Source organism: Arachis ipaensis, chromosome B6, assembly GCF_059453495.1.
Source record: "Arachis ipaensis isolate K30076 ecotype BB chromosome B6, ASM5945349v1, whole genome shotgun sequence".
NCBI classification, from domain to species: domain Eukaryota; kingdom Viridiplantae; phylum Streptophyta; class Magnoliopsida; order Fabales; family Fabaceae; genus Arachis; species Arachis ipaensis.
In genome coordinates, this window is record NC_142441.1 from 11,159,849 (window position 1) to 11,167,228 (window position 7,380).

Here is a 7,380-nt window from a genome sequence, read left to right on the forward strand (position 1 = left end):
GTCAAAATCGAAACCGTCCCCAGCGTAATTTTTTATTTAGAATCTTCTTTAACGTTTTTTTCATATTAAAATCATCCAATGTAACAATAATTTTTTGTTTTGGTATTTTTTCCAGAGATAAATACTTAGGCAAAAACGTTTAAAATGTAGGATTTGATCTCATTCGTTGAATAGATTATAATATATCAGACATAGATGCAAATAAACATCATCACCACAATAGCATACCACACTGGCAAATCACCGGGTTTCCATCAATTCTGAACTTGGCTCCAATAGCAGCGGCTACTACGGCCTGACATATGATCATTTGGGCTCCGCCTTCTAGAAAAAGGGCTCTCCTACCCCACTTGTCAACCCCATATATAGACACAACAGTGGCAGCCACATTTATGACGCCGGTGATGACAGATGACATGAGAGCATAGTTGTCCTTGAAGCCAATGGAGCCGAACAACACAGGCGCATAAAACATGATGACAATAATGCCTATGAATTGCTGGAAGAATGGAATCATGATTGCCATGGTGAGGTGAGGCCTGTACTTGCGCTGCAGCAGATTCCTCCAAGGGTGTTCCACCTTCTTCGATTCCTCACTTGCGGCAATAAGATCGTTGAACTCTTCATCAATGTCTTCCACGCCCGGAACCTTCCTCAGTTGTTGCCTAGCCTTTTCGTGCTCTCCACGCTCGATCATGGAGTTGGGTGTGTCTGGAAGGACCAATGATCCGATTGTGATGATGAGTGCAGAGACCATTGCACCACCAAAGCTAAGCCTCCATCCCCATCCACCTTTGATATTTGCGAAGAAGTAGTTGAGCACATTCGCCACTAGGACCCCAACTGTGATGGATAATTGGAACCCAATGTTCAAAGCTCCTCTGATTCCAATTTTTTAATTTGTTTATAATTTAATTTTTAATGAAAATATTATTAGAGACTTTCTTTATTTATTATTATTTTTTGTAAATTTTGTAATACTATTTTTCTGTTTTTATTTAATTATCAGTTTGATATTTTATTCGATCTTATCACGTGCATGGCACGTGCATCGCACGGGTAATTACACTTGTAAAATTGATATAATTTGGTTTGAATTTTTTTTGTTTAAAATTATTTTTTTAAAATTGTTTGATTTGAAGCCTAAGATCACCTTGATTTTTGTCATCTTAAATTACACTAACCTGTTCTGAAATTAAGTAATATCATGCTTACACCAGGCGTTTTATAACTTAAATGAAGAAATGTCAGTATAATTTAACCTTTTTATTATGAATTGACAAGTGTAGTATCACTTGATTTATGTATTAGTTCTTCTTGAAAGATTGCAGAAGGGCTCACAGTTGAGGGTATATTGAAGACATGGATCAAATTGAAGCCTATTGTGATGGAAGAATGGGATGAGAATAGAGATGAACTGATAGATCTTTTTGGAAAGGTCAGAGATGATTAGTTGCAGAATGATTTCTCTGGTTGGATGGGAGCAAACAGGTAGTTCAATTAAGAGAATGTCTTAAATGTGCCGAGTTAAACTTAGCATTCAATTCACCAAGATGATCTAACAGTATAGATTTAATAAAAGTTATCTGTTAGTACTGTCCAGAATTATGTTAAGATCTTAAGGTATGATGCATGTATATTCATACTATTCGATACACCAGACAAAAACAACTGAGATTTGATTTTCGGGTTTTAGAAAAAGGGTTCGCGTGATTGTGTTTTTGACTTTTGAACTCTTGCTTATTGGTGATTGTGTTTTATACCTATAGATTCTATCCTGGTACTGCTGATGCACTAAGATTTGCAAGCTCAAAAGTTTACATTGTCACCACAAAACAGGTAATAATCCTTAAGAATACATAATTCTAGTCCTATATGAAATTTCACATTGCTATGATCTCTTCTTACTTTTCATTTTTTCCTTCTTCGATTCCTCACTTGCGGCAATAAGATTGTTGAACTCTTCATCAATGTCTTCCACGTCGGGAACCTTCCTCAGTTGTTGCGTAGCCTTTTCGTGCTCTCCACGCTCGATCATGGAGTTGGGTGTGTCTGGAAGGACCAATAATCCGATTGTGATGATGCGTGCAGAGACCATTGCGCCACCAAAGCTAAGCCTCCATCCCCATCCACCTTTGATATTTGCGAAGAAGTAGTTGAGCACATTCGTCACTAGGATCCCAACTGTGATGGACAACTGGAACCTATTGTTCAAAGCTCCGATGATTCCAATTTTTTTATTTGTTTATAATTTAATTTTTAATGAAAATTTTATTAGAGGTCTATTATTGTTTTTTTATAAATTTTGTAATACTATTTTTTATTTTTATTTAATTATCAGTTTGATATTTTATTCGATCTTATCACGTGCATGGCACGTGCATGGCACGGGTAATTACACTTGTTTTGTTAATTTATACACTAATAATAATAATAATATAACATTTCATTATAATATCTAAATTAAATTACTACTTTAAATAAATTAAATTAATATTGTGTATAATTTGTGATTCGAAGAATTGATGAGATCCATCAGAAGTCAAAAAAGAAATTCATATTTCTAAATTTATCTATTGATATAGCGGAGAGATTACTAAACTGTGTACCTATATTTGGTGGCCTGTACCTATATAATCACAATCACGTGAATAATTATTTTATAGTCAATTAGATGTATTATCGTTTTAGTTAAAAATTACACTAGTCAAATATCTTAATAAATGTCAAAATTTTCCAATTATGATAAACTAATTGAATGTATCACGCGTTTTAATTATAATGTATTTGGTAGGTACTCTGAAGTGTCGAAATTTTCCAACTATATGATCAGTTAATTGAATCACCCCACTTTAATTATAATGGCACTATTCAAGAATTCATACAATGTGTCAAAATTACTAGTCAAGGATTTCTACAATGTGCAAAATTTTCTAATTGTCAGTTGTGGATGTAATTTCTCTGCAACTACAACTTTTCATCGATGTCTTCCACGTCGGGAACCTTTCTCAGTTGTTGCGTAGCCTTTTTGTGCTCTCCACGCTCGATCATGGAGTTGGGTGTGTCTGGAAGGACCAATAATCCGATTGTGATGATGAGTGCAGAGACCATTGCGCCACCAAAGCTAAGCCTCCATTCCCATCCACCTTTGATATTTGCGAAGAAGTAGTTGAGCACATTCGCCATTAGGATCCCAACTGTGATGGACAATTGGAACCTATTGTTCAAAGCTCCTGTAATTCCAATTTTTTAATTTGTTTATAATTTAATTTTTAATGAAAATTTTATTAGAGATTTATTATTGTTTTTTATAAATTTTGTAATATTATTTTTCTATTTTTATTTAATTATCAGTTTGATATTTTATTCGATCTTATCACGTGTATGGCACGTGCATCGCCCGTGCATGGCACGGGTAATTACAATTGTTTTGTTAATAATAATAATAATAATAATAATAATAATAATAATAATAATAATATAACATTTCATTATAATATCTAAATTAAATTACTACTTTAAATAAATTAAATTAATAATGTGTATAATTTGTGATTCGAAGAATTGATGAGATCCATCAGAAGTCAAAAAAAATTCATATTTCTAAATTTATCTATTGATATAGCGGAGAGATTATTAAACTGTGTACCTATATTTGGTGGCATGTACCTATATAATCACAATCACGTGAATAATTATTTTATAGTCAATTAGATGTATTACCGTTTAGTTAAAAGTTACACTAGTCAAATGTCTTAATAAATGTCAAAATTTTTCAATTATGATAAACTAATTGAATGTATCACGCGTTTTTAATTATAATGTATTTGGCAGGTACTCTGAAGTGTCGAAATTTTCTAACTATATGATCAATTAATTGAATCACCCCACTTTAATTATAATGGCACTATTCAAGGATTCATACAATGTGTCAAAATTACTAGTTAATGATTTCTACAATGTGCAAAATTTTCTAATTGTCAGTTATGGATGTAATTTCTCTGCAACTACAACTCTTCATCAATGTCTTCCACGTCCTTAACCTGCCTCAGTTGTTGCGTAGCCTTTTCGTGCTCTACAAGCTCGATCATGGAGTTGGGTGTGTTTGGAAGGACCAATGATCCGATTGTAATGATGAGTGCAGAGACCATTGCGCCACCAAAGCTAAGCCTCCATCCCCATCCACCTTTGATATTTGCGAAGAAGTAGTTGAGCACATTCGCCACTAGGATCCCAACTGTGATGGACAATTGGAACCTATTGTTCAAAGCTCCTGTGATTCCAATTTTTTAATTTGTTTATAATTTAATTTTTAATGAAAATTTTATTAGAGGTCTATTATTGTTTTTTATAAATTTTGTAATACTATTTTTCTATTTTTATTTAATTATCAGTTTGATATTTTATTCGATCTTATCACGTGCATGGCTCGTGCATCGCACGGGTAATTACACTTGTAATGAATACTTGAAGGATGAAAATTGAATTTTATATATGCTTATTACTATTATTTCTATTTCATTTTATCCATTCTTTTTTTTTAAGTTCTTAAGATAAGGTATTTTGAAAGTAAAAAAAAAAGGTATTTTTGGTGCAATTTGTATATAAATAAGCAAAAGAATGATAGTGACAAAATAAAATGGATTATAGGAATATCTTTCATTGAATATTTATAGTTTCACCGAATTTTCAATTAAGTCCCTATATTTTTTTGGTTTTCAATTAGGTCCCTAAGGGTATAAAAGTAATTTCACAATTCACTAACATTTTTTTGACGTTTAACGTTAATAGGGACTAAATTGAAAAAAAAATTAACGTATAGAAACCCAATTAAAAGGAAAAAAAAGTATAGGGACCTAATTAAAAATTTTGCGAAACTATAGGGACCAATAGATTAATTAAACCTTAATTTAATTGATTCAATTTGAATTTAGGGATTATCCGAATTTGTGAATACCACTATTTTTCTTGGATAAATTGTAATGCAAAATAACTTTAGAGTTTAAAGAGTATTTTGGGAGAAGATGAGTGTGATCGTTCAACTTGCGTCAATAAAATTGGAAAGTAATTACTCTTATTAATACAATATATTACTTGACTAAATATAACAAATTTTCCTATCTTGCGACTTGACTAGTTATATATATATATATATAGAGAGAGAGAGTCCAGCTGGCCCACTATCCGAATCCGACGTATCGGCTGATCCGTTGGTCTCATACGACCCAAACTGGGAGGCAGTTCGAGTGTCATCACCCTTCTCGTGAGGTATCTGACAGTTGGAGAGGAAGCTTTTTCGAAGGTGGGTCTGCTCATGTGGGATCCGCCCTAGTGCAGACTATATAAGGAGAGGGTCCTACCCCTCTCCAGAGGTATGTCACCTAACTTTTACCCTAACTGCCACATTTGTACGGACACTGATTAGAACGTCGGAGTCCCTTTGTAGGTGGCATCCTCCCTCTTCATTCCACATCGTCAACCCAGGAGGACCTCGAGCTCTGACCTTCTCCCCTACACACTGGTCCTGAAGATCTAGACGCACGAAGGTGATCCGAATCTAGTTTTTCTATCATCCCTGAGCATTTAGCACATCCGACCCGTTTGACACACGAGCAACGAATATTGGCGCTGTCTGTGGAGATCCCTAGCACGAATGGATTTTTTGTTGGGGCCAGTTGAAGGGCGAGAGGAGGGCAAGCCGCGAGAAAAAGAGGGCGCTCACCGAACCAGCAGGGTGAGCTTCCTCCCGCGAACGCATGAGATCCCCCTCTCGCGGGGACAAGCTCCCCTCCCGTTTCCGAGAAAGACATCCTTTCGGAGGGACGGGAGGTGATAACGTGAGAATCATGCAGGAGTAGCGCCACAAAGTACAAAACCTTGAGAGAGAGCTCGCGGCCAGGGACTGTTACCAACCCGGCCCGAGTCAACCTCATGCCCGATCTCCTCAAAGGAGAGGGGAGACCTGGGGAAGAAGCCCTCGGAAGAACCACGTCAGACGTAGAACGGGTTCCCGTTCTCCCTCAGCCTGCGTGGAGTCCGAGAGCCAAGGCAAAAGCAGGGAAATACCGAGAAGACGACAAGACCCCATCATCTACACTCGGCCCTTCGCGACTCATGCTGAGGCGGAAGACTGAGAAAAGAGCAGGGAGAGACCGAGAAGGCGAGAAACCCCATAATCATGGGAGCAACCCCTTTTCACCACTCCATTCTCGAGGTCCGGCTGCCGAAGCACTTTGATAAGCCAACGGACATTAGATATGACGGAACTCAGGACCCTCAGGAACACCTAACGGCCTTTGAGGCCAGGATGAACCTGGAGGGTGTGGGCGACAAGGTGAGGTGTCGCGCTTTTCCCGTAACCCTAGCAGGACCGGCATTCCGATGGTTCAATGCGCTCCCCCAAGTGTCCGTGACGACTTTCGCGGACATAACTCGCAGTTTTCTAGCGCAATTTACCACGCGCATTGCCAAAGCCAAGAACCCGATCAACCTCCTAGGGGTAACCCAAAGAAATGAGGAACCGACCAGGAAGTATCTTGACAGATTCAACGACGAATACCTGGAGATTGATGACCTGACCGACTCGGTGCCCAGCTTGTGTCTGACGAACGGGCTGTCGAACGAAGACTTTAAGAAACACCTCACCACCAAGCATGTATGGACCATGCAGGAAATTTAGAACGTGACAAGAGAATACATCAACGATGAGGAGGTCAGCCAGGTGGTGGCGGCCAACAAACAGCAGCCCACCAACCATCCTCCCCGTCAATCCGGGAATGAGGAAAGGCCCAAGGAATACTCCAAGGACAGCGGACCGACTAAACCTTTCAAGCCTTTCACGCGAGTAGGAAAGTTCAAAAACTATACCCCTCTGACGGCCCCGATCATTGAGATATACCAACAAATAGCCGACAAAGACATCTTGTCGAAACCCCACCAACTCAAGGACAGAACTGGTGGGAACAAGAGTCTCTACTGCGACTACCATAAAGGTTTCGGCCACAAGACCCAAGACTGTTTTGACCTAAAGGACGCTTTGGAACAAGCAATCTGCGAAGGCAAATTGACGGAGTTCTCACAGTTTATAATAGAACCCAGGAGGCGAGAGCACGACTGATCCGACGATGACAGAAGCCGGGGTGTGAAGCCGAGACAAGAGCCCAAAAAGACAACGACTACAGCCTCACTGTCGTCAACGTTGTAGTCGGAAGAGACGTAACACCAAGGTCAAAGTCGGCAGCAAAGAAAGACTCCAAGATCTTGGCCGTATCATCAACTAACCATGGGCCCTCGTCCAGGAGAACCCCAAGGATATTGTTCGGACCAGAGGACAAATAGTTCTACGACACCCCGGAGAACCCCTATGGTGATCACGGCAAG

At 38.4% G+C, this 7,380-nt stretch overlaps 1 pseudogene; it reads right to left on the reverse strand.

The window, feature by feature from the left end:
* Positions 1-211: 211 nt before the first annotated feature.
* Positions 212-1,209, reverse strand: LOC107644436 (sugar carrier protein C pseudogene; annotated as a pseudogene).
* Positions 1,210-7,380: the final 6,171 nt, after the last annotated feature.